The 12,119-nt window shown below is 43.6% G+C and overlaps 1 pseudogene; it reads left to right on the top strand.

Moving 5' to 3' along the window:
* Positions 1 to 79: 79 nt before the first annotated feature.
* Positions 80 to 887, top strand: LOC116483596 (phosphatidylethanolamine-binding protein 1-like; annotated as a pseudogene).
* The last annotated feature ends 11,232 nt before the right edge of the window (positions 888 to 12,119 follow it).

Below are 12,119 nucleotides of genomic sequence, written 5' to 3'. Positions count from 1 at the left end.
GATTCCATTGCTTTAACATTTGAAATTTATTTTGGTTTTTTGTTCAAGAAAACAAAACTATTATCGCGATGGCATTTGCAGAAGCTCAGTAAAACACTATATACTGAATAACACCAAAATAAGCTTTAAAAAAATAAAATTAAGTAATTATAAAGTTACAAAAAGTGGGGTCTGCGCCTTCCCGGGCCAGTGTGCTGAGCTCTCCGTGTCGCTGTTGCCACCCGCGCCTGGCCTACTGCGGCACTCCCAGCTGCATGCTCTGCTTGGCCTCGCCATGCCGGTGGACCTCAGCAAGTGGTCGGGGCCCTTGAGCCTGCAAGAAATGGACGAGCAGCCACAGCACCTGCTGCATGTCACCTACGCCCAGGCGGCGGTGGACGAGCTGGGCAAAGTGCTGACGCCCACCCAGGTTAAGAATAGACCCACCAGCATTTCGTGGGATGGTCTTGATTCAGGGAAGCTCTACACCTTGGTCCTGACAGACCCGGATGCTCCCAGCAGGAAGGATCCCAAATACAGAGAATGGCATCATTTCCTGGTGGTCAACATGAAGGGCAATGACATCAGCAGTGGCACAGTCCTCTCCGATTATGTGGGCTCGGGGCCTCCCCAAGGGCACAGGTCTCCACTGCTATGTCTGGCTGGTTTATGAGCAGGACAGGCCACTAAAGTGTGACGAGCCCATCCTCAGCAACCGATCTGGAGACCAGAAGGTGGCGTCCTTCCGTAAAAAGTACGAGCTCGGGGCCCTGGTGGCCGGCACCTGTTACCAGGCTGAGTGGGACGACTATGTGCCCAAACTGTACAAGCAGCTGTCTGGGAAGTAGGGGGTTAGCTTGGGGACCTGAACTGTCCTGGAGGCCCCAAGCCATGTTCCCCAGTTCAGTGTTGCAATGTATAATAGATTTCTCCTCTTCCTGCCCCCTTTGGCACAGGCAAGACCTGACCAGTCAGATGGTGGTTGAGGGTGACTTTTCCTGCTGCCTGGCCTTTATAATTTTACTCACTCACTCTGATTTATGTTTTGATCAAATTTGAACTTCATTTTGGGGGGATATTTTGGTACTGTGATGGGGTCATCAAATTGTTAATCTGAAAATAGCAACCCAGATTAAATGTAAAAAGGAATGTAAAATGTAAAAAAGAAATGTAAAAGAATGTAAAAAAGAAAAAATTGGGGGGAAAATAACCAGGTCTACAGTGATAGAGCAAAGCATCAAAGAATCTTTAAGGGATGTTAAAAAAAAAAAAAAAAAAGATTGGTTGCCTCTGCCTTTGTAATCCTGAGTTCAGAATGGTACACAATGTGTTTTTATGGTGATGTCACTCACCTAGACAACCAGAGGCTGGCATTGAGGCTAACCCCCAACACGGTGCATCTCAGATACCTCAATAGGCATCAATATGTTGCTCTGGTCCCTTTAAAGAGCAATCCTGGAAGAAGCAGTAGGGAGAATGGCTTTGCTGTCATTGGGATATGGCCATCTAGACCGGCAGCAGCGCTCGCTGACAGCTTGGGAGGAAACCTTAGATCTGTGTTTGTTAAATTGATCGTTCTTCATGGAGGTAAGAAAAGCTGGTCTGGAGTTGCTGAACATTGCATTAATTGTGCTGTTTGCTTATAGTTGAATAAAAATAGAAACCTGAATGAAAAAAAAAAGTTACAACAAGTGGCCATCTACCGATCGGGCAAACAAAAAAGAACAGTTTCAACACTCAGTCATTTATTGCACATGGAGTTTGATGAATTAAAGGAATACCAATCAGAGTGTCGGGGGCTGGTGTATCGGCGTTTGAAGTACCATACAGCTCCGGGCTGGGTGCTTTGGCTCACGCCTGTAATCCCAGCACTTCGGGAGGCCAAGGCAAGTAGATTGCTTGAGCTCGGGAGTTCAAGACCAGTCTGAGCAACATGGCAAGACCCTGTCTCTATAGAAAGTCCCCACCCCACCCCCCCAGGAAAATTAGCTGGGCATGGTGGTGTGCCCCTGTAGTCCCAGCTATTCAGGAGGCTGAGGTGGGAGGATCAGTTGAGTCCGGGAGGTGGAGGTTGCAGTGAGCTAAGATTGTGACACTGCATTCCAGCCTGAGCAAGAGAGTGGGACCCCGTCTCAAAACAAAACAAACAAAAAAACCAAACATATAGCTCAGACCCAAACCCTTTACAGAGGAGTTTCTAAATTGGGAGATTTGGCTAAGTACAATGGCTCATGTCTGTAATCCCAGTATTTTGGGAAGCTGAGGTGGGAGGATTGTTTGAACCCAGGAGTTTGAGGCTGCAGTGAGCTGTGATCACACCACTGCACTCCAGCCAGAGTGACAGAGCAAGACCCTCTCTCTAAAAACACAAAACAAAACAAATAAACAAATCGGGAGATTTGGTAAATTCACATCTGACCTGTAGAACTACCTGAGTTGAGAGTCACCCTTGGCTCTGGATGTACCGTTTAATTAAAGCTAAAAATCTCTACCCAGGATTCCTACTGGAGCAAGTCACGCCAAGCCCAACCTTCCTAGCAAGAGTTTTCACAGTGTTTTAGCTCTCAACACACTTGCAGCATTCTGCATCAGGTTACCCTGTACAGTCAAGCACGAGAGAAGACACCAGCATCACCAGCAGGGGAATTCTAGAGGTTTAGAATTCTATCAGCACATGTGTCACTAAAAGCCATTATGGGGGGACTATGTCAGAATATATGTAACTAGCTGTCAGATCTTTCCCATTTGCCTCAGCCTTTCTACATAGACTGGTCTTGGACTTGCCCTGAGTCCAGAAGTGGACTCTTACAGCAATTCTACTCAGGAATCTGTAGCAGGAAAACAAGTTCCTCTATTATTCCATGACTGAAGCGCAGATTTGTCTAATAGAAATCACCCTTCACCGGACGCAGTGGCTCACGCCTGTAATCCTAGCACTTTGGGAGCCCAGGCAGGCGGATCACCTGAAGTCGGGAGTTCAAGACCAGTCCGACCAACGTGGAGAAACCCTGTCTCTACTAAAAATGCAAAATTAGCCGGGTGTGGTGGTGCATGCCTGTAGTCCCAGCTACTCGGGAGGCTGAGGCTGGAGAATCGCTTGAACCAGGGAGGTTGTGGCGAGCTGAGATCGTGCTGTTGCGCTCCAGCCTGGGCAAGAGCGAAACTCCGTCTCAAAAAAAAAAAAAAAAAAATCACTCTTCACCCAAAAGCTGGGCGCAGAAAGGGAAGCCCTTAGCTGACTATAGGAGGTGCCTCTTGTGGCTCCTCGTGCTTCTTACACACCACCCCTAGCTTGAGTGATGCCTCAGCCAGCTCACCCTCATCCACACAATCTCTAGGAAACATGCTTTGAATATTGTCTTTGAAAAGACAACCATGCAGAAAATAAGCTTTCCTTTAGTGTGCAGTATTTTATTCAGTGCAATTCTAAAGGCAAACTTGAATTCAATCGTACTCTTTCTGCAGAAGAAATGAAACTTCTCAGAGGTTCAAAAGCTGAGCTCTGTGGACTCCGTGACAAAGTCTACCCATCCACTGCCAACCCTCTTGGTTTCTGAAACCAACCTTTCTTCCTGCTGTCCTCTTTAAGAGCAAAACCCAACATGTATAAGGTCAGAGCAAGTGGTAGCCAGGAGAAGCTTGGGGACCTCTATCATATCCAGAGGGCATGAAGAAAGAAAACATGTCCTCTGCCAAAGGCGAAATGGAGTTTGTGAAGCAGGAGTAGTGGCTCACGCCTGTAATCTCAGCATTTTGGGAGGCCAAGGCGGCCAATCATCCTGAGGTCAGGAGTTTGAGGCCAGCCTGGCCAACATGGCAAAACCTCGTCTCTACTAAAAATATAAAACGTAGCTGAATGTGGTGGCGAGCGCCTGTAATCACAGCTACACGGGACGCTGAGGCAGGAGAATCGCTTAAACCCAGGGGATGGAGGCTGTAGTGAGCCAAGATCCCACCGTTGCATTCCAGCCTGGGCGACAGAGTGAGATTCCATCTCAAAAAAAAAGCAAAAAAAACTACATACTTATCCACCACCACAGAAACAGCAATTAATTAAAATCACACGAAATAATAATAATAATTTATTATTTTGAGATAAAGTCTTGCTCTTCTCTCAGGCTGGAGTGCAGTGGTGCAATCACAGGTCACTGCAGCCTTGACCTCCTGGGCGCAAACAATCCTCCCACCTCAGCCTCCCAAATACCTGGGACAGCAGGCAAGAGCCACATGCCTAATTTGTGTGTGTGTGTGTGTGTGTGTGTGTGTGTAGAGATGGGGTCTTGCTATGTTTCCCAGGCTGATCTCAAACTCCTGGGCTCAAGCAATCCTCCTACCTGCAGACCCCCCTAAGTGCTGGGATTACAAGTGTGAGCCATCCTGCCTGGCCCCACAAAATGATTTTTAAAGTCAGTTAGAAATCAAACATACATTAGAAAGAAATACACTTGATGGAGAGATGGGAATCCTGACTCTGCTTCACACTGTTCTGTATTATTTTGCATTATTTACATGTAGTTTTTTTTCCCCCAAATTGAAAGAAAAGTTATAATGAAGAGGGGAAACTCCTTAAGGCCAATTATCTGAGAAGCTAGTGGTCCAGCACTAAATTGTGACACTGACCTCTTGAGGTAGTTAACAGAGATGTTTCTCTTTATGTCTTTTTGCCAGTAGCACACCGCCCTAATTACTCCAGCTTTTTGGTGAGTTTTGAAACTGGGAAGTGTGACTTCTTCAGCTTTGTTCTTTTCCAAGTCTGTTTTTGCTTTTCTATGCCTCTTGCATTTCCGTATGTCTTGTGGAATCTGCTTGTCGATTCTGCACCAAGCCAGCTGGAATCTTAATAGAGACTGTGTTTAATAGAGACTGGGTGTAGACCAATTTGGGGATCATAGCCATGTTAACAAAATTCTGTCTTCCAATCCATGAATATAGGCTATCTTTCCATTTCTTTAGGTCTTTAATTTCTTTCAACGTTTTGTAGTTTTCACAATGCAAATTTTGCAATTCTTTTGTTAAATTTATTTCTATGGATTTTTTATACTATTCATAAATGCAATTATTTCTTATTTCATTTTCAGATTGTCCATTGCAAAGGTATAGAAATATAGTTGATTTCTGTATGTTGATCTCAAAGGATGTGGAGAAAATAAACAATGGAAAACAAGGAGATAGTGTTCCAGAAGATAAGTGACCTGACCAGGTATAGCACTAAAGGCCACAAAGAGGCCTGCAAGGCAAACATTTTACATAAAGTTTTTTTTGTTTGTTTGTTTTCTTTTTGAGATGAAGTCTCACTCTGTTGCCTAAGCTGGAGTATAGTGGCGAGATCATGGCTCACTGCAACCTCCACCTCCTGGGTTCAAGTTATTCTCCTGCCTCAGCCTCCCAAGTAGCTGGGGCTACAGGCGCGCGCCCATGCCCGGCTAATTTCTGTATTTTTAGTAGAGATGTGGTTTCACTATTTTGGCCAGGCTGGTCTTGAACTCCTGACCTCGTGATCCTCCCACCTTGGCCTCCCAAAGTGCTGGGATTACAGGTGTGAGCCACCGTGCCCAGCCTGTTTTGTTTTTTTTTTTTTTAGATAGAATCTCACTCTGTTGCCCAGGCTGGAGGGCAGTGGCAGGATCTCAGCTCACTGCAGCCTCTGCCTCCTGGGTTCAAGCAATTCTTGTGTCTCAGCCTCCCGAGTAGCTGGGATTACAGGCATCTGCCACCATGCCCGGCTAATTTTTGTATTTTTAGCAGGGACGGAGTTTCACCATGTTGGCCACGCTGGTCTCGATCTCCTGACCTCAAGTGATCCGCTGCCTCAGCCTCCCAAAGTGCTGGGATTACAGGTATGAGCCACTGTGCCCGGCCAACATATGGGTTTATAACTTGCTTTATTTTTGGTTAACAATCATATGCACATATTACTATAGGAAAGGAGGACCAACAAAATATTCATGGTAATAGCTCTGGATTAAGAATATTTTTCTGGCCAGGTGTGGTGGCTCATATGTGTAATTGCAGCACTTTAGGAAGCTGAGGTGGGAGGATTGCTTGAGCCCAGGAGTTCAAGACCAGCCTGGGCAACATAGTTCAAGACCAGCCTGGGCAATAGCCTGTCTTTACAAAAAGTTTAAAAATTAGCTAGGTGTGGTGGCGTGCACCTGTAGTCCCAGCTACTTGGGAGGCTGAGGTGGGAGGATTACTTGAGCCTGGGAGGTCAAGGCTATGGTGAGCTATGGTTGGTCTCAAAAAAAAAAAGAAAAAAAAAAGAAATATCTTTCTTACTTTGGTTTATCTTTGTTTTACAATTTTTCTACAATGAATGTATTACAATAATAATTTTAGAGCATTATATGCTACATATAGTGTTAAACACTATATTTTACATGAATAATCTAATTCTTAACATTTTAATTTCCATTTCATAATGAAGAAACAGGCTGGGCGTGGTGGCATACACCTGTAATCTCAGCACTTTGGGAGGCCAAGGTGGGCGGATCACTTGAGGTCAGGAGTTTGAGACCAGCCTGGCCAACATGGTGAAACCCTGTCTCTACTAAAAATACAAAAATTAGCTGGGTGTGGCAGCACACACCTGTAGTCCCAGCTACTCGGGAGGCTGAGGCACGAGAATTGCTCAAATCCAGGACACAGAGGTTGCGGTGTGCCAAGATCACACCACTGCACTCCAGCCTGGGCATCAGAGTGAGACCCTGTCTCAACATAATAATAATAATAATAATAATAATAATAATAATAATAATAATAATAAAATAATAATAATAATAATAATAATAATAATAATAATAATAATAATAAAGAAACAAATATTTAAAGTAATTAAGTAGATCGTCCAAGGTCATGTGAATTACTTGTGCAATAAGTATTAAAGAATAACACTTAAGGACTATATTTCTCCCAGCTGTTTGGCAGATTAATAATACTCACTGCTATCAAAGCTTTGGCAAAATAATAGAATTGCTTAATCTTTCTTTCTTTCTTTTCTTTAGAGATTGGTTCTCACTCAGTCACCCAGGCTGGAATGCAGAGGTCATAGCTCACTGTAATCTCCAACTACTGGTCTCAAGCCAGACTAATTTTTAAATTTTTTAAATTGGGACAGGGTCTCAATTTGTTGACCAGGCTGGTCTCAAAACTCCTGGCTTCAAGGGATCCTCTTGTCTTGGCCTCCCAAAGTGCTGGGATTACGGGCATGAGCCACTCTACCAGGGCTACTTAATCTTTCTAAGCATTTGTCTTATCTTAAAAGGCACCTAACCAGTACTTAACAATATTTACTAACAATAGAAAGCTAAAAATAATACGGATGTCCAACAGTAAGAGAACTGTCACAATTATGATCAACTAATAGATTACTTTTTATGAAACCATTAACAATCCTGTTTTGGACAATACTTAGTTAGAAAAATTGTTCCTATACTTACCTTTGAACTCCATGATTACATTTCCAACTAGATTATTTTCACCTGGCTGTCTCATGGTCCACAGTACACAGAAGAGCAATTAACCATAAGCAAATTCATTTTCTATGCCCCACCCCCATCAGACTTGCTTCTCCATTAGTGTTCCTTCCCTCAGGGAAAGGACACCACCACACCATCTTCACCATCACTCCTTTCCCCCCCACCCAGTCCATCTTCAAGGCCTATTAGTATTACCTTCAGATTTATCTTGAGTCCAATTACTTCCCTCCATTCCCACTGTCCCTATACTAGTCTTACTTGGACTATTGCATCAGTCTCTTAACTCTTAAATTCACTCCTCCCTCCCCACTCAAGTTCTTCATGCTACAACCAGAGTAATATTTAAAAATTTGGCTGAGTCCGGTGGCTCATGCCTGTAATCCCAACACTTTGGGAGGCTGAGGTGGGTGGATCACTTGAGGTTAGGATTTTGAGACCAGCCTGGCCAACATGGTGAAACTCTGCCTCTACTAAAATACAAAAATTAGCTGGGCATGGTGGTGGGCACCTGTAATCCCAGCTACTCGGGAGACTGAAACAGGAGAACTGCTTGAACCCGAGAGGCGGAGGTTGCAGTGAGCCAAGAGTGTGCCACTGCACTCCCGCCTGGGCGACAGAATGAGACTCCATCTCAAAAACAAAAATAAAATAAAATAAAAAATAAATTAAAACAATAAAAATTCCCAACCCTTAGCTGGTCTGATGGTATTGGGTTATCAGAACTTATTAACATTAGTATCACTACACTTGGTATTAATATATAACACCCCATTGCTAAATTTGACTGTCTTTAAAAAAATCCCAATTCTGATTCTATCTTTCCCCTACTTAAAACTCTAGCAATATCATTATTGTTAAAATATAAAACCCTGAACATGCCCCACGAGTTCTGCATGATTTGGACTCCTTTCCTCTATTGTCTAGTAATTTGGACACCAGTTCAGGCTTAATAATTTACTGTTCCCTCACCAGACACACATACCCTTGATAAGCCAATACCTTTAAATGTTAGTCAAACATTTATTTAGGGGAGGTAGAAATAATTTTCTTTTCCTTTTTTTTTGAGAGAGTCTTGCTCTGTCGCCTAAGCTGGAGTGCAGTGGTGCAGTCTCAGCTGACCGCAACCTCTGCCTCCCAAGTTCAAGTGATTCTCCTGCCTCAGCCTCCCGAGTAGCTGAGATTACAGGCATGCACCACCATGCCCAGCTAAATTTTCTGTATTTTTAGTAGAGACGGGGTTTCACCATGTAGGTCATGCTGGTCTCGAACTCCTGACCTCAAATGATCCGCCTGCCTTGGCCTCCCAAAGTGCTGGAATTACAGGCTTGAGCCACCATACCCAGCCAGAATTTTTTCTTTTCTTTTATTTTTTCTTTTCTCTTTTCCCCTCCCCTCCCCTCCCCCTCCCCTCTCCTCTCCTTTCTTTCTTTTTTTTTTCCATGTTTTGGGACAGAGTCTCACTTTGTTGCCAAGGCTGGAGTGCAGTAACCTGATCACAGTTCACTACAGCCTCCATCTACGACGCTCAAGCAATTCTCCCATCTCAGTGCTCCTGGGACTGTAGGTGCACACCACGCCCAGCTAATTTTTAGAATTATTTGTAGAGACGGGGTTTCACCATGTTGCCCAGGGTGGTCTTGAACTCGTGGGCTCAAACAATCAGCCAGCCTTGGCCTCCCAACCAAAGTGCTGGGATTACAGGCGTGAGCCACTGCACCTGGCCAGAGTTTTCTTTTAGAAACAAATTGATTTACCAACTCATTTCTTTTAGCCTAAGTGGAGTCAAGGTTCTAAATAGTTTGGCAAAAGATTTCTCACTTCCTGTGATTCTTATTTTCTCTTCAGTAATGAGTGTATGTTTGAGAGGCATTTTCTTACGACAGAGAAACATATTAAGAACATATTAATTGTTTTTTAAATTAAAAAATATCCAGCCTGGGCCACAGAGTGAGACCCTGTCTCTAAATAAATAAATAAATAAATATAAAAATAAAGCACTTGTTCCTGAAAATTATATACCACTATGTGTACTATTCTTTGAAATTCTGAAGAATTCCAATTGACTAGAACTGCATATCATGTAAGCCAAATATTGCACTCAGTAGACTACAGAGGAGTTATTTCCCGTGGCAGCTATAGTTCTTTCTGGCAGGAGTAGGACTAGTTTACATTTCAGAGTTAACTGGCATATGGCTGGACACAGTGGCTCACGCCTGTAATCTCAGCACTTTCGGAGGCCGAGGTGGGTGGATCACTTGAGGTCAGGAGTTTGAGACCAGCCTGGTCAACATGGTGAAACCCCGTCTCTACTAAAAATACAAAAATTAGCCGGGCATGATGGTGGGTGCCTGTAATCTCAGCTACACAGTAGTCTGAGGTAGGAGAATCATCTGAACCCGGGAGGCAGAGGCTGCAATGAGCTGAGATCATGCACTCCAGCCTGGGTAACAGAGGGAGACTCCATCTCAAAACAAAACAAAACCCACAAAGTTAACTGCCTTATTTTCTGTTGTACTTTTTGTGCTTAGTAGATTCATGTTCTAGACAATTCTCAGGTCATTTGTTCTTTAACCTGGCTCTGCTCCAGCCTCTTTCCTGCCTTTCTCCTTGTTCTCTATTATCTGACAATCACAGTCTTTAGACTTACACAAAATACCAGGTCCCCACCTGTCTGCAGGCCATTGTATTAGGTTGGTGCAAAAGTAATTGCTGTTTTTGTCAAATGGCAAAAACGCAATTGCTTTTGCACCAACCTAATACATGCTGTACACTCAGCCAGGAAAGCTCATCCTCCTCTTCCCTTCATCTTCACCTGGGACATAGCTACATCCTTTGGTCCTCAGCTTAAAGGTCCCTTCCTCGAATGATCTCATAGTTTCTATAATTTTCTTTCTGGCAGTTCTTGGAATGTGCATGCACACACACACATTTATGTAGATATTTAATATTTATGTACCCCAAATTGTATGCTCCATGAAGTTAATATCTACCTTAAAAATTTGATATAGGGCCGGGCGCGGTGGCTCATGCCTGTAATCCCAGTACTTTGGGAGGCTGAGGAGGGTGGATCCCCTGAGGTCAGGAGTTCAAGACCAGCCTGACTAACATGGAGAAACCCCATCTCTACTAAAAATACAAAATTAGCTAGGTATGGTGGCACATGCCTGTAGTCCCAGCTACTCGGGAGGCTGAGACAGGAGAATCGCTTGAACCCAGGAGGCAGAGGTTGCACTGAGCCGAGAATGTGCCATTGCACTCCATCAAAAAAAATTTTTTTTATATAGTTGTACATATTTATGGGGTACATGTGGTATTTTTATACAGGTATACAATATGTAATGACCAAATCAGGGTAAGTGGGATATCCATCAACTCAAATATTTATCTATTCTTTGTATTGGGAACATTACAATTCTTTAAAAATATACAATGTTATTGTTAACTATATTTTCCTACTGTATTATTGACTACAGAACTTACTCTTTTTATGTATCTGTATTTTTGTACCCATTAACCAACTTCTCTTCATCTTCCCTCCCCTCTTCCCTTCCCACCCTCTTGTAACCACCTCTACTTCCATGAGATCTACTAGTCTCAGCTACTTGGAAGGCTGAGGTGGGGAATCACTAGAACCCAGGAGATGGAGATTGCAGTGAGCTGAGATCGTGCCACTGCACTCAAGCCTGGGTGATAGAGTAAGACACTGTCTCAAAAAAAAAAAAAAAAAGAGAGATGGGATCTTGCCATGCTGCCCAGTCTGGTCTGGAACTTCTGGGCTCATGTGAGCCCCCTGCCTCAGCCTCCCAAAGTGCCGGGATTACAGGAGTAGATATCTCTTTGACATACTTATTTCCTTTCTTTTGGATACATACCCAGCAGTGGGAATACTGGATCATATGGCAGTTCTATTTTTAGTTTTGAGAAACTCTGTGCTGTTTTCCTTTTTTTTTTAATAGAGACAAGAGTCTTGCTACGTTGCCCAGTCTGATCTCCAACTCCTGGGCTCAAGCCATCTGCCTGCCTCAGCCTCCCAAGGTGCTGGGACTACAGCTGTGAGCCTCCATGCCCTGCCAATACTGTTTTCCATAATGGCTGTACTAATCTACATTCCCACCATCAGGATATTAGCATTCCCTTTTCTTCTCATCCTTGTCACCATTTTGTATTTCTTTTTCTTTTGATAACAGCCATTCTAACTGGGGCTGAGATGATCTCTTATTGTGGTTTGGATTTGCATTTCCCTGATGATTAGTGATAGTGAGCATTTTTTCATATACCACTTCTATGTTGGCCATTTGTATGTCATCTTTTGAGATATGTCTATTCAGCAGGTCTTTTGCCCGTTTTTCTTTTTTCTTTTTCTTTTTTTGAGATGGTTGCCTAGGCTGGAGTGCAGTGATAAGATTTTGGCTCACTCACTGCAACCTCCACCTCCCAGGCTCAAGTAATCCTCCCATCCTCAGCCTTCCGAGTAGCTGGGATTACATGCACAGGCCACCATGACTGGCTAATTTTTTGTATTTTTGGTAGACATGGGGTTTCACCATGTTGCTCCGGCGGGTGCCCATTTAATTATATTTTTTCCTTGAGTTTCTTATATATTCTAGTTATTAATTCCTTGTCAGATGGATAGTTTGCGAATAGTTTCTCCCATTATGTAGGTTG

This window comes from Hylobates moloch, unplaced genomic scaffold (assembly GCF_009828535.3).
Source record: "Hylobates moloch isolate HMO894 unplaced genomic scaffold, HMol_V3 SCAFFOLD_15, whole genome shotgun sequence".
Taxonomy (NCBI): Eukaryota; Metazoa; Chordata; class Mammalia; order Primates; family Hylobatidae; genus Hylobates; species Hylobates moloch.
Note: the sequence above shows the minus strand (reverse complement) of the source record. Positions and strands in the feature narration are given on the sequence as shown.